This window comes from Tenrec ecaudatus, unplaced genomic scaffold, assembly GCF_050624435.1.
Source record: "Tenrec ecaudatus isolate mTenEca1 unplaced genomic scaffold, mTenEca1.hap1 Scaffold_328, whole genome shotgun sequence".
Lineage (NCBI taxonomy): Eukaryota > Metazoa > Chordata > Mammalia > Afrosoricida > Tenrecidae > Tenrec > Tenrec ecaudatus.
In genome coordinates, this window is record NW_027459052.1 from 371,611 (window position 1) to 392,845 (window position 21,235).

The 21,235-nt window shown below is 41.6% G+C and overlaps 1 long non-coding RNA gene across 1 annotated transcript in view; it reads left to right on the forward strand.

Moving 5' to 3' along the window:
• The window catches only part of LOC142436478 (uncharacterized), a 56,466-nt gene extending 42,441 nt beyond the window's left edge, over positions 1–14,025 (forward strand). Inside the window, exons 3-4 of the long non-coding RNA XR_012781959.1 lie at positions 8,754–8,899; positions 13,913–14,025. This is a non-coding gene — a long non-coding RNA (uncharacterized LOC142436478). The remainder of the gene's footprint in view (positions 1–8,753; positions 8,900–13,912) is intronic.
• The last annotated feature ends 7,210 nt before the right edge of the window (positions 14,026–21,235 follow it).

Genomic DNA, 21,235 nt, shown 5'->3' on the forward strand with positions numbered 1-21,235 from the left:
ATGGACCTGCATGCTGACCTGGTTCAACAAGTTTTCATTTGAGCAATACTGAAATTGTGAGTTATGTTGGTGACTTCAGCTCTATCCCATTGGGAGCAACATCTGCTTAAAAGTGAGTGACAAGAGGACTAAATGAGCCAATGTGGCCAAATCTTTTTGGAAATTGCCTCAGAATCGTGGTTGCTGAATAAATGCAGTGTTTTATCATGAACATGTTGTGTGAAAGAGGCCCTAGTGGTTCACTGGTTTAATCGATGCCGCTGGCCAGACCCTTTGTGGCTCCAGCATTCCAGGCCCATCAAGGGAGGCCAAGGAGGCTGCGTGGGCCCGTGAAGATTTACAGACTTGGAAACACTAGCGAGCAGTTCCACTCCCTGTTTTATGGTCAAAATGAGTTAAAATGTACTTGACCGCAGTCCATTTGGTTTTGGTTCATCATGAAGGAATGGGAAGGCTTTAAAACCCGGCACCCGATGCACTGCTGTGGATGAGATTTTGAAAGGCTTATTGGATCGACACTAGGTTACACTGTTGTAGCAGAATTGTGGAGTGACCGTGACAGCTCATGCGACTTTATGCCATAGCTAGTTGGCCATGCTGTGAAATCTTAGCATAAAGTGCAACCTTTTCTATGTTGTTGTTAGGTGGCTTCGTGTCCATTCCAGCCCCTAAAGCCCTCTATGTAACAGCGCGACACACTGCCCTGTCCTGCACCATCCTCACATGTTCCCACGTTGGAGCCATTACGACAGCCCCTGTGTCGATCCATGTTGGCGAAGGCCTTTCTCTTCTTTGCCTCTCTCTCCCTCACCAAGCACCATGTCCTTCTCCAGGGACTGGTCTCTCCTGAAAAGATGCGGGAACAAAAGTATGACAAGTCATGGAGGCCAGTCCCACAGCTGAGAGAATGCTAGTGGTCATCATGTTCAGCTAGTCGTCCTTCCATGATCTGCAAATGTGAAAAAATCTTTAAAAATCTAAAATGTGAAAAACATCTCAAAGCCTGGTATGTAAGTCCTAGTATCCTAACAGTTTAACATTGAAATGCACTGAAGTTCAGTCAACTTATAAGAAAATTGGAACCTAAGTACATTTTCCCAATCAGCAAAAAGGACATGCTATTATGATACTGAATATATTGTGCTCTTTTGTCAGTATATCCTATGAGCTTAGTGTGTATTGATGTGCGTATCCAGTATTTTTTGAGGGGAGCAGTCCATAATAATTACATGACAGTAGCTTTGTCTCAGTGGGAAAATTTTCAAGATATCTGCATATATTCTTTTTTTTAATCATTATATTACAACTCATCACAATCCATACATCAATTGTGTAAAGCACATTTGCACATTCATTTCCATTATCAATATCAAAGCATTTGCACTTCACTTAAGCCCCTGGCATCAGCTCCTCATTTTTGCCCCTCCCTCCCCACTACCCCCTCCCTTATGAACCCTTGATAACTTATAAATTATTATTTTGTCATATCTTATACTGTCCAAAATGTCCCTTCACCCACTTTTCTGTTGTCAATCCCCCAGGGAGGAGGTTATATGTAGATCCTTGTAATCAGTTCGCTCTTTCCACCCCACCCTCCCTCCATCCTCCTGGTATCGCCACTCTCACCACTGGACCTGAATGGATCATCCACCTTGGATTCCTTGTTTCCATGTTCCTATCTGTACCAGTGTACAGAGGGTATCTATATTCTATTGTTACCTTTCACTCTTGCCCGGTTTCCCTTTTCAATAGCTTGTCCTATCTCATTGAAAATACAAAATACACAAGCGTGCAACTGCAGAGTGACTGGAAAGTAGGCGAGTAACATAGACACTCTATAGAAAATTTCATAATTCCCCAAATAATCATCTCTATCACCAGGTAACACGTCAGCTCTTGATCACGTAGAATTCTCCAAGAGGATACCATGACTCCAGGGCTTTGGGTCCCTACTTTGTTAGTTCATACCAGCAGCTCTCCAATGGCTAAGGAGGGGCGACAGGGAGAAGCACAAATTCTGCAGTGTTTCCTAGTTGTCATCTTCCTTTCACCCTGTGCTTCCTGTTCTGATAAATATTCTAATTTCAATCCTCCCTCCAATGGAAGAGAGGATATGAATTTGGAATCGAGGCTTTTATTTTTGATCATTCATCTGATTTATGTGTTCTGACTGTTCTCTATTCTGAAACAGCTAGATAGAAATAAGGCTGCAGTTGGTCACAGACAAACTGTACAGAGATAAACTCATTATGCTAGAAGCATGCAGTCCTTGGGATAACATGTAATTAGTGAGGGAGTGTGTCTAGTGCAGTGGTTCTCAACCTTCCTAATGCTGCAACCCTTTAATACAGTTCCTCATGTGTGCTCACCCCCCAACCAAAAAATTATTTTCATTACTGTAATTTTGCTACTGTTATGAACGGGAGAACCCTTTGAGAGGGTTGTTCAACCCCCAAAGGAGTTGCAACCCACAGGTTCAGAACAGCTGATCTAGTGGGTGAAGTGGGTTAGCTAAACCCTGATGGAAATCCTTAGAGCAAGACCCCTGTGTCTAATGCCCATGTGAAGTCTCTGTTTCCCCAGGACTGTCTTCTTCATCCTTTCACATAGTGGAATGCATGGTACCTTGCCAAGCCAGAATATACGGGATGTTTTAGGACACTGTGGCTGTTGAGGAGGTGGCTCTGAATTTCTCCGAGGAAGAATGGGCATTGCTGGACCTTTCTGAGAGGAAACTATAGAGACACGGGATGATGGAAACTTTTAGAAACCTGGCCTCAGTAGGTATGAATATTTTCATTAAAAACGGAAAGATGTGTGCGTGCGTGTGTATATGTATATTTGTGTATGTTTCATACTCAGTGATGCTATTGCAGTATGTGAGCTGAGTAATGGGAATACTTTGTTATATAAACAAGTGTAGTACTTTCCTCTCAGGAGCATGATGTCATGTTTCCCCATGAATATAAGGCTCTTAGTGTTATACTGATTTCTTATAGCAAGTGTGACTATGAGTCTACTAAGTTTCCTTACGTGTTATAAATGTGAGTGTTGACCTTTGGTGCAGAGAGGCTATGTGTGCATTGTGCCTTGTAAGAGCTCTGTGTTTTTTCAAGGTTAACATGATAGCTTTATCTATTTATTATCTATTTATCCATTGTGTGTCAAGCACAGTTGTACATGTGTTACCTCATCATCCTCAAAACATTTGCTTTCTACTTGAGCCCTTGGTATCAGCTCCTCAATTTCCCCCCTCCCTGCTCACTGCCTCTCCATCATGAACCCTTGATAATTTATAAATTATTATTTTTTCATCCTTACACTGTCCGATGTCTCCCTTCACCCACTTTTCTGTTGTCCATCCCCCAGGGAGGGGGTTTTATGTAGATCCTTGTAATGGGTCCCCCCTTTCTGCCCCACCTTCCTTTCACCCTCATGATAGCACCACTCTCACCACTGGTCCTGAAGGCATCTTCTGTCCCAGATTCCCTATGTTTCAGGTTCCTATCTGTACCAGTGTGCATCCTCTGGTCTAGCTGGATTTGTAAGAGAATTAGGTTCATGATAGTGGAGGGGAGGAGGAGCATTTAGGAAGTAGGGGAAAGTTGTATTTTCATTGTTTCTACACTGTACCCTGACTGGCTCGTCTCTTCCCTATGATCCTTCTGTAAGGGGCTGTCCAGTTGCTGACAGACGGGCTTTGGATCCCCAATCTTCACTCCCCTTCATTCACAATATGCCCGATACTGATCCCATCGACACCTTGTAATCAATCCATAGGTTGTGTGCTTTTTCCATGTGGGCTTTCTTGCTTCTAAGCTAGATGGCCACTTGTTTACCTTCAACCCTTTAAGATCCCATATGCTATATCTTTTGGTAGCTGGGCTCCATCAGTTTTCTTCACATTTTCTTTGCACACAGTTGTCTTCAGCTATCATCTTAGGAAGGTGAGCATCGTGGAATGCCAGGTAATAGAACAAAGTGTTCTTGCATTGAGGGAGCACTTGCATGGAGGCCCAATGTCCATCTGATACCGTAATACTAAACCTATTAATATATGCACCTAGATCTATTTCCCCACCCTAATATAAATATATTTACATATGCACATGCTTGTATTTAGACTTCTGTAAATGCTCTTTGTCTCCTAGTTCTTTCCTCTATTTCCTTTTACTTTCCTCTTGTCCCACTATCATGCTCTGTCTGTAGTTCAGTAATTTCAGGGTTTCAGTAATTCTTCTCAGTTACATTGCCTTGATCAATCCCTACCAGGCATCTTACACCCTCCTTGCCACTTATTTTGTGTCAGGGGAAAGGCCAGACCCTAACACATCACAGCGGGTCGGTTGGTGCAATTGTACAGTGATAATAAATAAAGATTATAGTAAAGTCATAGGGAGCATGAGAGATAGAAGAGGGATTGAAATAATGGAGGCAGACACATTTCATAGTTGCATGTTCACCTCAGCCTCACTTGGTGGTCCACATGGGGAGAGAAATATTTATTGCTAACCAAGGCTTTTATATCATCTGGGGATGTGCAGGCCCCCTAATTACAGGTGAAGAAATCCATCACAGGAAAGTGTTGTGCTATAGGTAATATAGTAATGGGAGTGGGATGCTGTAGGGGTTCATATGCTGTTGGAAGAGGAGGGAGTAAGGGTGTGCATGTGACAAGATGGGCGGACCCGAGATTCAGCATGGCAGCCTAACTTTGGATGTCACTGAGCAGGTTTGACCTGTTCTCTGGTTCACTGTAGAAATCATTATCAGTAAGGTGTACTGTAAACCCACCTTGCAGGGTCTAAATTGAAGCCTTTAGGGGGAAGTATCCCATTGTCCTTAACAGCAGGGATGGGCCCTATATGTGGTGGGACTAGACAGTCCTCTGACAGCTGATTGCCTTCAGGGAGGTAACTTGACAATTATTTACCATTAATTGTGAGCAGTGTCCTAAGTCTAACATATATTTGGGGGAGATGACTTGGAGAAATCTTTCTGTTTCCCACTATTTTGGATCACTTATTGATTGTTCCCTTTTCCCTGGGTTGGTTAACACCACTTTCTTTCCCCCACCTCCCCTTCTCCCATGTCATGCTCCCCGCCCCAACCATGGGTCCTGTTGCTTTCTCCTCCAGATTGTTTATCTGGCCTATATTATCTAGTTAGAAGTGCAGATATAATATGCACACACACACACACACACACACACATACACACACACAAGCACACATACACACAAAAGAGCAAAACAAAATGACAAAAGAAAACAAAACAACAGCAACAAGAAAAAAAGGGAAAAAAGAGAAAAGCCTGTAAAAAGTTAGAGGTCTCTATGTTGACCTTTAGGAGTGCTTTTCTGTGGAGTCTGATGGGGTGCCACGCCCTGGCCCCCGAGTCTAATTTTGGTACTCTTGGGACTTCCTTGCTCTACTTCCCTTGCTGTTCTGTTGCACAACACCCTTAGTGTTTTGCCTGGGTGTGGTGGGGTCAGATCGGATGCAATTCCCAAACTGTCTCCAGTGTTGTCCCCTATAGGGCTATAGGTCAGTGAGGGATGTCATGACTCATAGTCGGGGCAGCCATAGTGCTTCTTTTTGCATGGGCTGCTCAGAGCAGGCATATTGTCCTCAAAGCTTGGTGGGCCAGGATGTGTGCTCCACTCTCTCTTCCTCCCCCTTCATTTTCTCCCGTGTGCTCTGATCAGACATGTCCCTTTCCCTGAGCTGTAGCTTCAGTGTTGTCCTCTGAAGTAAATTCTTCTGGGGGAAGGGGCAGCTGTCCTCTTAGTTGGGATTGGGGCTGGCCCCTCTGATATTTTTGTTATAAATAGATTTTCTTCCACCAAAATTCCACAGACCTAGAGGAGCATAGGACTGGCTCAGTGTCAGGGAATTGTTGATTATCTTTTCACACTTTCCTTGTGATGTGTTTTTCTCCAAGAGCAGCATGTCAGGTACACCTTTTCGCCCTCATATGACACTAATGTGATGGGGTTCTGCCTTAGGCTGGGTTCTCTAGAAAAATAAAACTATAGACACTGACATATGCATAAGAGAGAGCTTTTCATCAAGAGAACATCCCAGCCCAGTCCAACTGAAGCCCATGGGTCCAATGCTACCTAGAGCATCCATGGCTCAGTGTGTTCAAGTCCCCAAACTTCAGTTTTTGGGTGAGCATCAATCCTATCTGTTGTCCAGCTTGATATATGTGTGTGTATCACATACATATATGTGTGTGTATCACATACATATATGTGTGTCTATATAGTCACTCTAATATTATATGTGCACACGAATGCCTTGGTTTAGTTTATTAATTCATCAGTATATGAGGACCTTCAACACTACAGAAAACTACAGGACTCTAAATTCATGCTTTCATCACAGAATGGGTGGAAACAAATTCCCTGTTTCAGGGTTTTAATCTGAATACATTTGTACTTCCTTTTCTGTAAGATAAATGCTATAATTTTGATCATGCTGTATTTCTTTTTTTATTAAATCACTTTATTGGGTCTTGTAGAACTCTTATCATAATCCACACCTCCATCCATTGTGTCAAGCACATTAGTACATTTGTTGGCATACTCATTCTCAAAGCATTTTCTTTCTACTTGAGCCCTTGCTGTCAGCTTCTCATTTTTATTCCCCCCTCCTCATGAACCCTTGATAATTTGTAAAGTATTATTTGTTCATCTCTTACACTGCCCTATGTCTTCCTTCACCCACTTTTCTGTTGTCTATCCCCCTGGGGAGGGAGTTATACGTAGATCATTGTGATAGGTTCCCTCTTTCTCCCCCCACCTTCCCCTTCCACTTCTGATTAACAATTAATAGTTAGGGAGTTAAGTACCAAGAGTTATTTCAGCGTGTTTAAATGTAGCCTACAATGTTTTAGCATTTATTAGCTATTCATGGCATATCGTGAATATTTTATGGATATGATAATTAAATTATGATTAAAGGAATTTTTATGTCTTTTTGGAAGCCTCTTCCTTAAAAAAAAGTGAACCTGGTAGCTCTAGTTAGAACATACAGTCAATTTTTAATATCACTGGTAAAAGTGGACATTTATGGTTGTCCTTTTTCTGACGTGGGGTGATGTTTTTTCAAGTATGACTTTTTCTTTTTAGGAATGTATATTAGCATATTAACATTTTGAACTATATTTGTTTTATGTTAGATTTGTAGAGTTATTTTTCCTTAGCATGAAAAGTCTTTGACTTTGTTTAGTAAGTTTTGTGTCTATTTAGATTATTAATTCTTTTTTACATTAATTGGTATATATTACAGTGCTCATTTTCTTATATTAAATCAACTCTAGGATAGATTCTACTTAATTATCATGTGTAATTATTTTCATGTGTTTTCTGACTCTATTCCCAATGTTTTCAAGAACTTTTTCATGTAGATCCATTATCAATATTGCTCTACAGTTTTCTTGAAGTATCATTATCTGACCTTGTTTACAGGTTATTACTGGTCTCATAGAAAATATTAATAAGGTTACTCTGACAATTATTGTTATGTTTCACCCAATAACGTGAACTTAGACAAAAAGAATAAAGCGTCTATTCATATTGCGTGAATACTCTCCTGTCTAGCTGCCAGAATCTTCAACTTTAATCTGTCTTACAGTTAGCCTTGAAGTTTCTCATGGAATTGAATTGTGATTCAGTTGATTGTAAACTTTCTGAACATCCTGAAACCCACTCGACTCTCATAGATCACTTGCTCTGGCTGGATCCTCTAGAGTGATAAATGATTTACACCCCTCTTGACGGGACAAATCGTCACTCACACCTGAGACTGTGGATGGGACATCCTTGAACCCAAGCCAATAAGCCCACTACTACAGTGTGTGTTGTTTGCCATCAGTCAGCATTACCTAGAAAGCTTGGAATCCAGAATTTAGGTCAAGATGACAAAATGGTTTGATCAGTCATCTCTTTTCTGGATCCATCTTGCATTTTTAAGCATCTTCCCTCACCTTGGCTCTTACCATGACCCCTTGCCATTCCATGACTGTAAGCTGCAGTCTTTCCCAAAGGCTTTAAAATCGGACATCTGTAAACACAAGAGCTTAAGAGAGTAGCAAATAAGGATTCCCCTGGCTTGTTTTCTTGTTTAGAATATCTCTATCTTGGCCAAGGTACCTCTAGGATGTGCTATTGGTGTCGCTCTGTCTCTTGTTGTCCACCTGTACAAAAACTTTCTCTAGTTACTACACTATTGTGCATAAATGGGCTACCCAACCATAGGGATTTCTTCACACAATAGATATTGTAAAGAATACCCAGGATGCAAGGGGATTGGAGTAGGTTTTACTTAATGAGAAGCTCAGCCTGAGTTGGAGTGGCAGATATGAGCGTGATTCAGCTTGATCACTTTCACCAGATATGTCAAGGGTTTTGGTCTGAGGTTCCGTTATGGGCTTTTAAAGAACATTCTTCATAAAATATTCCGTTCTTCAGTTAGATTGCTGGTGAAAAGAAGATATTTACCTTCAATGGAGCTTGAGAAATTTGAGGCCTTAAGTACTTCCACTTTGTGGATCCAAAGTTGATCATGATATTTGGGAAATTAGTAAAATTGCTCTGCAAAGATAGAGTGGACCCTTGTTTAATGCAAACCCTCAGCTTTGAGCAGGATTTTGATCCCAGGTGGTGGGGGTGGTCACTATTTAGCGCAAGAAGTACAGGCCAAGAAAGTGATATGCCTTTTTCAACATTGCCTCCTCTTCTGTTTCAGAACAAAGATTTGCCACAGAGAAATACAGTCCAGTCTAGGGAGCTAGAAATCTGGTACTAGTGTCTTGCACATTGAAGCATGACAAGGAAGGACTTCAACTTCTGACTGGGTCGTGAACCAAATCCATTCACCTGACTCCAAGCAGGGTGAGCATCCCTGGGGTTCCTGGGGTCAGCACTGGGCAGAGGAGTTTGAGGGGAAGCAGGAGGGATCTGAGCTTTCTGGGGTCTGAACCCAGGAAACACCAGTGTACAAGAACCCAGGCTGCCCCATTGGTCGGGGTCCGAGCAATTTGCGCATCTCCCGGAATGATAGAATTTGCTGATAATGTAACCATGTATAATTGTATTAGAACTTAAATTGTGAGCACTCCAATTTGCAAAAGGCGGGTGGCATAGTGGTTACAGATTGGACTGCTAACTGCAAGGTCAGCAGTTCAGAATTACAAGTCACCCCTGAGGAGAAAAACAAGGTTTCCAATCTTGGTAAGAGTTATAGTCTCCGAAATCCACAAGGGGCCATTCCACCTCCCTTTAAAGGGTCACTGTAACCAGAATCCACTCTGTGGCACTGAGTTGGGTTTAAGGTTTGCATTGCTGAAGACAGTCCATTTGCTGCCTCCCCAGTTTGATTAAGCCTCCATTGAATTCCTTTTGATAATTAGCCAAGAATGTAGATCATCTTACCCTTGCGGAAAATGCCTTACAAAATAGATTGCCTGCACTCCTCTCCATCCATCCCCCTCCAAGGGCCTGCCTAGATGTATCCTTGATGGAGCTCACCTAAGCGAGGACAGCACAGGGGCCATTGTTATGAGTCTGGCCTTGATTGCTTCAGTTTGAAGGCCCTGGACCAATCTTTTAAGTCTTTCTATCTAATAATGTGCATGTCCCAATTATGGTCCCATTCCTGCTGCTGCAGTCCCACCTGTATCTGATGTATTGCTTTGCCACCAATCATGATCTGTGACATGGCCTTTTGTTCTGTGTCCTATTTATCTAGGGTCCCGACTCTGAATCCTCAGTTGCATTTGAACTGCTAATGGCCTCCCTTATCCATATGATGTGTGTGCGTATCTTTTGTTGTGTCTTAACGTTCAATAAATGCTCTCCTCAAATTATGTTTGACAAAGAAGTCACTTTTCCACCCTAACACACAATTTAGCATCATCAGTGCCTCAAGGTACAGTTCTCTGGGACAGCATCTTGACAGCCGTACCTGCAGGTGAGGTCAGGCCCTACAACCCCCTGGCTTCTGTCCTAAATGTACAAAAATTACAAAGTTCTCTTAGTTCTGCGGATAAATTCTCTCTCTGCACCTTAGCCTTATACCAGACACACTTAGCTCTATGTGGGTTGGCAAATCTAGTTCCCCAGATAAGAACTCAAATGTACCCCTATTTCACCTCTAACCTCCTGCCCAAAGGCACTTAGCTCTCTTGTTCTGTGGTCTGGGAATGCCACTGCTCTGTCTCAGGCTCTTGGTTCTGCTGCCACCATGTCTCTGTTGCTGCTTCTTCCCTTCATGTCCACTCTTGTGTCACAGCTGCCTGTCTGCTGGATTGAAGAATTTCTGTGAAAGAATCTGGGATCTAAAGGCCCCTACTCCTGGTTCTTTTTTTTTTAAAGTCATTTTATTAGGGACTCATACAACTCCTAATACAATCCATACATATATCAATTGTGTAAAGCACATTTTTACATTCGTTGCCCTCATCATTCTCAAAACATTTGCTCTCCACCCAAGCCCCTGGCTTCAGGTCCTCAATTTTTCTTCTCCCTCCTCACTCCCTCCTCCCTCATGAACCCTTGATAATTTATAAATTGTTATTTTGTCATATATTTCTGTGTCCCATTTTTCTGTTGTATGTCCCCCAGGGAGGAGGTCACATGTAGATTCTTGAAATAGGTTCCACTTTTCCAACCCAACCTCACTGTGCCCTTCAAATATCACCACTCACACCACCAGTCCTGAGGGGATTATCTGCCATGGCTTCCCTGCATTTTCAGTTCCCATCTGCACCAGTGTACATCCCCTGGTCTAGTCAGACCTGCAAGTCAGGATTCAGACCATGACAGTTGGAGGGGGGAAGGAAGCACCCAGAAACTTGATCAAAGTTGTATTTTTCATCGTTGCTACATCACACCCTGACTGTTTCATCGCCTCCCCAAGACCCTTCTGTAAGGGAATGTCCAGTGGCCTACAAATGGGCTTTGGGTCTCCACTCCACACTCCCCCGCTGATTCACTATGGTAAGATTTTTTGTTCTGATGATGCCTGATACCTGATCCCTTGATACCTTGTGATTGCACAGGCTGGTATGCTTCTTCCATGTGGGCTTTGTTGCTTCTAAGCTAGATGGCCGCTTTTTTACCTTCAAGCCTTAAGATCCCAGATGCTATATCTTTTGATAGCTGAGCACCATCAACTTTCTTCACCACATTTGCTTATGCACAAATCTGTCTTCAGTGATCATATTATCGAGATGAGCGTGCAATGTAATGACTCTTCTCCATCTATCTTGATTGATAATTTGGCTTGGTAGCGTATTCTTGGGTTTGCATTGTTTTCCTTCAATTTTTTGAAAATGTTACTCCACTCTCTCTTCTTCATAGTTTCTGCTGATAGGTCTGATCATATTCTTATTTGGGAACCTTTATATATGATTGCTTGTTTTCCCCTAGCTGCTCTCATGATTTTCTCCTTTTCCTCAAAGTTGGATAATTTAACTATTATGTGCCTTGATGACTTCTTCTTGGGATCCAGTCTTGCTGGGATTCTTTCAGCTTCCTGAATGGTTGCCTTGTTTTAATTCACTAAGCTGGGGAAGCTTTCCTCCAAGAATTCTCTCACTACTGTTGCAGATGACTTCTTTGTTGTGTCTTCCTCCAGTAAGCCAATACTTCTAATGATGTACCGCTTCATAGCATCAGACTTAGTTCTTAAGTTTTCTTCAGCTTCTCTGATGATCTTATTAGATTTTTGTTCTCGTTTGTTGAAGTCTGCTTGGCTGTCCTCCAAGTCACTGATGCGGGCCTCTGATTCTTCCAGTTGCTTGTCGAGGTCCATGAGTGTGCTACTGGTTTTTGTTATCTCCTCCCTAAGCTCCTGTATTTCTCTTTGATTTATGGTTTTTACCTTTTCTATCATTTCATCATTTTTCTGTATTGTTTCCCTCATATCCCCTGACTCCAAGTAACATTCTGAAAATTTCTTTCTGTGGCAGCTCAATGTCTGCTTCCTCTATGCATGCATTATGTTCAGGACATCTTCTGGCTTTGCCTTTTGTTCCTCTCCTTTTTTTGTTGAGGTTTTTGGGGCTGATGGCTGCTTGTGTTGCGTTGTTTTAGATTAGCCAGGTGCCATTTTCCAGGGAGTCGAAGAGCACTGGCTCTCTCTGGGAGACTTTGAACTGCCTATAGCTTATTTCACTATGGAATTAACCTACCACTTTGTCCTCCTGTGGCTTCCCTCTCGGGGGAGTGACCCAGAAGGGTTGCCTGCTTTGGTGTTGCAGAGGTTGGGCAGAGGCTCCTGCAGTAACTTTTGTTGAGGAGTGTTGGCCGAGCTGCCTTATGCCCCACAGGCACAAAGGCTGGAAGGAGTTCCCCAGTCAGAAGTTGAGCAGAGTATCCCCTGTTGGGGGCCAGCAGGGATTTTTCCAGCCTGCTAACTACACAGGGTGGAGCTCACCTAGCTGCGTGTGGCTCAGGTGTAAATGCCCTAAGCTAAGGGAGTGGTCTGGAGGTTAGCAGTAGAGTGTGAGAGACCAAGAAAGAGGAAAAGAGGAGAAAAAAAAGTTAAAAAGCAAGCCAAATGTGCCCATGAGGGGCGGGGGAGGGGGAATATAGTGAAGAGATGGATAGAAAGCAACAATGTAGCTGAGCCCTTATCCAGGCCAGAGGAGCTGCAAGGGTTTAATCCTTGTTCGGAGGTGGTAGCAGCAAGCTGTGGCTGTGTTGAGAAAAGGCTGCTGCACAGCCCTCCAAGGCTGATAGGGTGACAGAGAGGAGATGCAAAGGTCTAGTGCCTGCCCCAAGGCAGGTGGTGGCAAACTGTGGCTGTGTTGAGACCAAGCAGCCCTACAGGCTCCAAATGGTCCTGGCTCTGGCAGAGACAGTGGCGGGGCAAAGGTCAAGCCCCAGCCGGCCTCCACTGAAGTAAACCAAAAGCCCCCAGCCCCTCAAAACCCCATGGGTCTGTGCCTACTTGTCTTTATGATGCTCCTCCTGCATTCCAGCAGTGTTCAGTTATCTCTAAGTAACTCTCCTAGCTTGAATTCTGTGGAGTTCCTCTGGTGTTTGTTACTCCTTCGCCATCTTGCCGGAAGTCCCCCTGGTTCTTCTTTTTTGTTGGTAGTGAGATCCCAATTTCTGTCTCTGAAATAACTCAATTAGTTGTAACATGAATTCCAAAGTAACTAATCTGTAGGTTAGGTTTCAGACAGTTTATTTACATAACCACAAGGCACAACGGTACCAATGTATTGTTGGCCAAGCTGCCCGATTGTCTTATATGAGACTGTAACTTTATAACGGAGTAAAAAGCCATGTCACTCATGCTTTCGAGGAGAAATTGGTGGTTTCCAATTGCTGACCTTGCAATTAGCAGCCTGACAGTAACCACTATGAGGGACAACTTTTCCTCGTTCACATTGGCAGGCGACAAACCCAGGTAAATAATTTGGAGGAAGTTAAGGGGGCATAGCTAGACTGTGTACTTGTATAGACCACCTGTCTGACTCAGTGATTCTCAACCTTCCTAATGCTGCGACCCTTTAATGCAGTTCCTCATGTTGTGGTGAAGCTCCAACCATAAAACTACTTTTGTTGCTACTTCATGACAGTAAGTTTACTACTGTTATGAATCAGGCAACCCCTGTGAAAGGGTCCTTCAACCCCCAAAAGGGTCTCAACCCATAGGTGGAGAACCACTGATCTAACTGCATTAGGTACTACAAATAATGGTATATTAAAAACATTATCTATATTGGGATTCAAAAGTGCACTCATTATTGGGGGATATATACTTCTTCATTTACATTTATATGTAATTTATATATGTATAGATATAAATTTCAATCTAATAAATGTCATATAAATGTTTATTATGGAGCCTTGTTTTTGACATGTGTTAAGTGTTGGACTTCTATCCTCAAGGTCAGAGGTACACACCCATTAGCATCCTGTCATGGCTTTAGAATCTTGGAAGCTCTGTACAGCAGTTCTCCTGTGTCCTATCTGCAGCTTATATGTCTAACTCTACTTGATGGTGAGTTTAAAAGTGTTTCTAAAGTTATTTTACAATTTATAGTTCTCCTATAAAATAATCTTTAGTTTATAATAGCTCTTTATATATCCCATGTAAAATGTTTCCAGATGCTTTAATTAACATAATCATCTTAAAGGTTCATTGATTTGTCATTCTCTTTGAGAGTCACACAGTAAGGAATTGGTAGTTTGTATGCTGTGGGGTAGGGATCCAACTCTTTGTTTATTTTTTTATATTTATATTTGATTGCCCAATCTCTATTTGTTATAAAATAATCTTTTATTCACATGTGTGAACATTATGAGTTTTAGATTTTATTGCTCATGGTATAAGCATGTTTCCCATTACTCAGTAAGGACACCGTTAACAGTATTGGGGACTTTGGGTGTTTAGAAGAAGGAAAGAGCAGTAACAGCACCTGGACCTATTGGTTATGTGTTACACTGTATTCTCCCATCAGCCTGCCGATGGTGCATCACCAGCAGCTTAGAGGAAGGAGGAAGAGTGCCTTGTATTATTACTTTTGGGATTTCCTCACGAGAGATTGAAATTTGTGAGCATCATTAGAGCTGATCCAGATAAGACAGAGCATCCCAGTTGCCTGTAGTGTCCTAAGGACCAAAGAAAATGGCCAAGGCTCAGGTGCTTCTGATGTGTTTTATCCTTTTCTGTATTTTCTACTGGAATTGTAGGAGCCTGAATAATACTGATTCAGTTCATTGGAAAAGCAGAAATTTGAAATAGTAGAACTTAGAGCTAAACTTTTACTCTGATTTCAACATTTGGCTGGAGAAGATTAGGAATATATTGATCATAGGATTAACAATAAACTATTGACATTGAACATAATATAGCACTGAGGATTCTTTGGATAACATCTTCCAGCTCATAATTTATTATTCTATGGCCAGCATATCTTTCAAATTATATGCTATACATGGTTTTTAAGGAGAAATAAAATCACTTCTTTAGGAGAGTTCAGTAGTCCATGGGATTTTTGTTTGAGTAACTTTCTTTAATGCTTATTTCTGAAGGTGATATGTTAAATACTCTCCCACTCAGCAGCATTCTCATCAATGCATCTAAAATGGGTCTTGTTGCATTAGTGGTTTAAAAATGAGACAGCATCTCACCTCCTCTAACTAGAGATGCAGGAGAGAGAATTAACTGTCAACATCAGCTCTGATTCATATGAGGCAGAGCTTAGACAGACCTGTACCCTCCAATGGTTTTCCAGTCTGACACCAGTATCTTTGCCACACTCCTCTCCTACTCAGCTTATTCTTTTTTTTTTTTTTTTTTGCAGTGGCCATGGACTAATTACAGTCCAGAGTCACAGGTACAAGTTTTACTCAGTAACAGAGTATAATTTGGTATCAGAATTAGTAGGCTACACATTGACTTTCATATTAAAGAACCATGTAGGCACATTTGCTCTTCTTCAGGGAAGGCCTGTTTTCCCTGTCCCCTATCAGACATTTTTCCTTCTAAAGATAGGCTCATTTCTTAGTTCCATCTTTATATGGTCCTCTCAACTACTTTTGAATATCCTCTTCTTGATCTTGCCTGCCTGTCCCACTTTCTTGGCTGAAAAGCCCTTTCTGGACCTGACACCATTGGCTCTGTCACTCTGTCCCTTCTGCCCTGGTCATTGTCTCCATTGGTGCAGCTCTTGACCCATGAATAGTACAGTTCATTTTGCAGGAGCAGCAGTAGACCCATCCCTATGTGGTAGAGGTTCAAGATGGTCCATGATTTGCTCAGCAACATCTCACAAAACTCAAAAGTCATCAAGTAAATAAATCGCTCTTCAAGATGTGGAAGCTGGTGAGTTCCAGATCTATATAAAGGTCAGGAATCAGTCTGTAGGTTTTTCCTCATTGATTTGTTTATAAATGCTGATGAACCAGATCATCAGGTCAGACCACAGTCCACTGCCTCACAAAGAGAAGTTGTTGAATCTCGTCAGCTAATAGGTTGCAGGGGCTGAGGAACCCAAATTGGAAGGTCAGACAGCAAGCTAATGGCTCATAGAGTGGAGGAAGCTCTCAAGTCAGGTCACACAGGCAGCTCATAGTTGCCATTCAAGGAAATGCCACATTAATTTTTTGGAAGCTGCAAATCCCTAATCCATGGGTTCATTCTGAACTGTGTGGCTGCAGGGGCTAATAAACCCAAATCAACAGCTCAGATGACAGGATAATGCCTCACTGTCTCCTCTCAAACCATGCCTGCAGGCAGTTCTCTCTCTCCCTCTTAATATGTTGGCTTCTTGGGCCAACCCAGCATCTTCCCTGCCTAGGCAAGATTAGGAAGGCTCCAGAGATCCACCCAGCAGAATTAGGCTGGGGGCGCCTTGGAGAGCATGTGGTGAAAGATGGCAAGTTCAAGAGGACCTTGCAATTAAAGTTAAGATAATTCACTCCAAAGGTGGCTGAGGAGAATTTGTCCTAAGGTTGTCAAGAGGAGCTTGTCCTAAGGTGGCCTTTAAGAGCTTAGAAAGTTGTTCTGCACTCAGTAAGGGAGATAATGTCTATGAACATTCTGATCTTGGTTCTGACTTATAGCTTCTTGTTCCTGATCCCGAGTTGTACCTTGTTCATTAATAGACCACTTTGATCTATTGAGTGTTGTGTGACCACAGCAACAGATTATCAAACCCAGAAGTGAGACAGAGTGGTGTGGAAGGATTGACTTGTTTTAGAGTTGACAAAAAGTGTTGGAGAGTTGAGGTATGTTTGACCTCCCCCATCTGCACTGTTCCCAGTACTTATTGCCACTGAAGGTACCGAGCCTCTAATAATGGTGATGCTGGTAGAAACCCTAATGCCATTTGATAACAAATAGGTCTTTATCTACCTTGTGTGATTATAAAGCTGAGCTATTTCTAGAACATTCAGATAATGTCACTGGAACTCAAAATTCTAATGTTAAGAGTGGGTGCATTATTTTCAGGCACTGGGGTCCCCAACACTCCAAAAGTGATCCTCAGGAGTGACATTGCAATTGTGAAAATATTAAAAGACAGAGAGCAGACAGCTGGACACAGGGGCTCTCTTCCCATGTCAGGCCTGAGAGAGTGAATATATTTTCCAGTGGGTATATATAATGGAGCTTACAGGTCTTTCCATAAGGCGTTCGTGTCATGCAGTTAGCATGTACATAGTTAATGGGTCATATCATAAGCGGGTAAAATTCTAAACAAGCAAGATGCTGAGTTACCATCTTGACCTAGTGTTAGTTGACTTCAAACCGGCCCTGTGCCCTCCCCAGGTGTTTGCTACATTTATGTTGGGCTGGCTCTAGAACCTGATTGCTCAGATATACAGATAACCTTCAGGCATAGTGAAGTAGCCAGGTACAGAAATGATTCCTCTACTATGGGAGCTCCTTTAAGCCTGCTCCTTAATGTGGAGCTAGCTATTGTGGGGGCACAGTATTTGACCTGGAGAATGTATTTGAAAACATTTATTTCTCAGAACACTGGAGATCTTTCTAAAATTAGGGCTAGTTTTCTCGGCTGATGGTCGTGAATGTAGAAATAAGGTAAAATATTTTGTACCAAGTCCTCAGTTAATGACACATTATGGAATGAACTACCACAATAGTTTTTATTATTGTTTTGCTTTTTTTACTGTAAGATATATATTTTTTTAAATCTTCAAATGGAAAATACTTCATTAAGTAGACCCCTCTTACTACAGGAACCACTGACATTCAACGATGTGGCTGTAAAGTTCACCCGGAAGGAATGGCAGCTCCTGAACTCTGCTCAGAAAACCCTATATCAGGATGTGATGTTGGAGAACTATCGCAACCTGGTTTCCATTGGTGAGGAGAATTCTCAAGTCATTGACCTCGTCACTGGCTTTTCCTGTCTTATATGTTAAAAACTTTGCGGTGTTTGTGGTATTCTCAAAGAGGTAGATTCTCATTGCATTTTCTCATCCTAGGTTAGTGGGTTAGGTCTTCTACCCTTGAAAGAATGCTATTTACTTTGTTCCTTTGAACATTATTTTTCTAGAAATACAAAACTGCAGTCTTTACAAACTTTACGTTAATTTTGGTGTGTCCAAGATTCTGTAATTTCCCTTAAACAGGTTATCTAATTGTCACCCCAGAAGCTTTCTCTCAATTGGAACAAGAGAACTGTGTTTGGTATTAGAAGCAAGCTATAGTGGAATTTTCTCAGATGCATGGTCAAAACACCTTAAGGGGAATTGGCTGGGGTAGTTGATTGAACAGGGAGAAGGCCTCATATCTATGAAAGGTGTCAGAAAATGCATAAAAGTGTGTGCTACTTTGTATGTGAGAGTTCACTTGTCCAAGATGTTGAGGGAAGTACACCTGTAGCTCTTATGAGATTAGATTTCCATTTTCTTGTTTTACACTAAGTGTGTTTGCTTCCATAATTTTCTTTAACATTCTGAAATTTTCCCTTCTTTTATGTTTCCACTTTACTATGAAAATCTGTCTTGCACGCTTCTCTCCAAACAGAGAACTCTGAATTAGTAACTGTCCTCTGAATACAGCACATTCCTCCCCTACTGAGTAAGAATGGATATCCATTTGCAGTATGCAGCACCATCTTGCATCTTGAGCTCCCACCATAAACGGGTCTCCTTTGTGCTTCCTTAGCTTCCCCCCTTGGAGTTTCTCTAAAGATTTGGTGTCCATATTCTCATTTGGTGTTCTGTTCCTTTAAAGTTTTCTTCATGCAGGTGATGTCAGTTCTTTCTGTTTTCTTAGAGAGATGGTCAATTTGCCTTCTCTGTTGGAATTCTTTAACAGACATATTTCCCCATATTTTACTCCTTTTGGTGAAATATATTTATGACTTCTGTTGTTTCCAGGTATCTAAAATCATCTTCCTAGCAAGAAAATTATCAGCTTAAAGTATACTTTAGCACTGTACCTTACATTTTTTTCTACCTGTAAGATTTTTTTAAGTTGTCTGTTCCTCCAATAATTTTTGTAAGTGGAAAGGGCATGTTTTTTTTTTAATTAAGCAATGTCTGCTATATATTTCTTACTATGTAGTGTCCCTTCCTTAGGCCCACCCCTTCTTAACAGGTCCAATACACGAAAGATGACTGTTGCTGCTTCTAAAGAACATTTTTGCAGTATATTCCAATAGGTTTTATTGCTGTTATTCAAACAATGCATAGTACATTCAATATTGCTCTCTTTTCTTTTCTGTCTCTTGAGTAGCCTTTTGGTTTCCATGTGTAAGTTGCCTTTCATGTCATCCCACATCTCATCTGGTCTCTGTCATTAGTCTTCAGTCAGACTTTTATTCCTCATGTTTATTCTTTACATAGTCTCTAAGCTGTGCTCTAGCTACTTTGGCTAGCTTCTACTTGGATTTGAGCAATTTATGATCTGTTCCACAGTTAACCCCTGGGCGTGTTTTGACTTATAAGCTTCTCCACCATTTCTTTCTGTAGATGTGGTTGATTTGATTTTCATTTGTTCCATTCCGGAAAATCCATATGTGTAGTTTCCATTTCTGGTGTTTAATAAGGAATTTGCTATGAATTCATCATTAGTCTCAAAATGTTATCAGTGAACCTGTGTGTCATTTCTGTTACTAAGGTCACATTTTCCAACTACTGCTACTTTCCCCAAATTTTACACTTATCAGTGTGTATGATTGTTTGGTTGATCAATGTCAGGCTGAAAAATTCATGTGAAAATTTCAATATATATTTTTAAATATTTTATTGGGAGCTCTTATAGATATCATAACTTCCCATAGTTCAATTACATGGAGCAGTCCTGTACAATAGCTACCACAGTTTGAAAACTTTTTCTTCTTTAATTCCTTGATATCAGCTCTCCTTTATCCCTTCTCCCCTCAATTTCATTATTGTGGTGGTAAACAGAACCTGGATGAAAGTGTGAGCAGCAGCCTTATATCTGTACTCCTGACCACAGGGCTTGGAAGACCAGTTCTAGTGTTGGAAGAAAACCCCCACAAGTCCCAAAGCTAGAACTGCTAATGAGCAATCTCCAGACAGAGATTTCCCCCCAACTGCCCTCCAGGAAGATGTTAGTATACAGCTGCTACAGGTGCCTGACTTCTTGCTTCTCAGCTGAAAGATGCCTAGCTTTGAAAGCAATCAGGTTCCCTTTGTTGCTGTCACTTAAGGAATCAATTATCTCTTTCTCTCTTAAATGCCCACTGGATGGGTCCTAAAGGACTGGTGTGTAATTGAAGGGCAGAAATAAAAAGGCTTTGCATTCTTTCACCAATTTATATAATCTCAGGGCATGCAGCTCCCCCGCCTCCCACACAAACACAGGCAGACACCTAGCTACCTAACAAGGTAGGCAGGATCTTTAGCATCGGGATCCCTGAAATAATTGGATGAGCAACTTAAGACCAGTGCTGAGGGTAGGTGGAGTGGAGTAATTGTCTCCTGAGCGGGGAGAACAATAACAACAACATGTCTGCTCTTGTCGTTAAAGCTGCTGGCAGATAGTAATTAGCCATGCGCTTGTATGAGGTATCATTAAGGTGGCACTACAATGAAAGGATAGTGTGGCGATGATATTTAACTAAGAGTATGTGACTGGGACTCTTCTCCAACTTTGTGAATGCTTCTATGTTTGCTTTAATTGGTGCACAAAACTGAATAACACTTGTACTAACTGGTCTTGCTTGCAGGCATATGAATATTAGCCTACCACTGACAAAATTATACATCAGGGAAGATATTGCAGTGTGCTTTTGGATAATGAATATGATGCCAATCTTCTTGAATTTGTCGATCTCAGCCTTATAAACCACTTGATTATCTAATTAAAAATAGCCAGTACCAGTCTATTAAAGTTGAATAATGCATACACTATCAATTTTTACCATTCCATTTTGTTTTGACAACTTGCAATTTTTCATGACAATATTGCATGTATGCCATTTTCCATTTACTAGAGGATATTAGCAGCTATTTTTTCTCATTTTCAGTCATGCCATGTCAAGCACTGAAGGTCCCCAAAGCTTTTCCTCCATCTACATCATTATGGTTGACTGTACTTTGAGGATTTAGTACTTGTTCAGTGTTATTTCATTGCCATTAAACCTGAGGGGTTCATGTTCCAGAAGTCGATCACCAGATCTTCCTCCCAGTCCCTATTTCTGGAGAATCCACTAAGACCTGTGCACCATGGGTGGTCCTGCTTGTATTTGAAACACTGGGTGGCAGTGC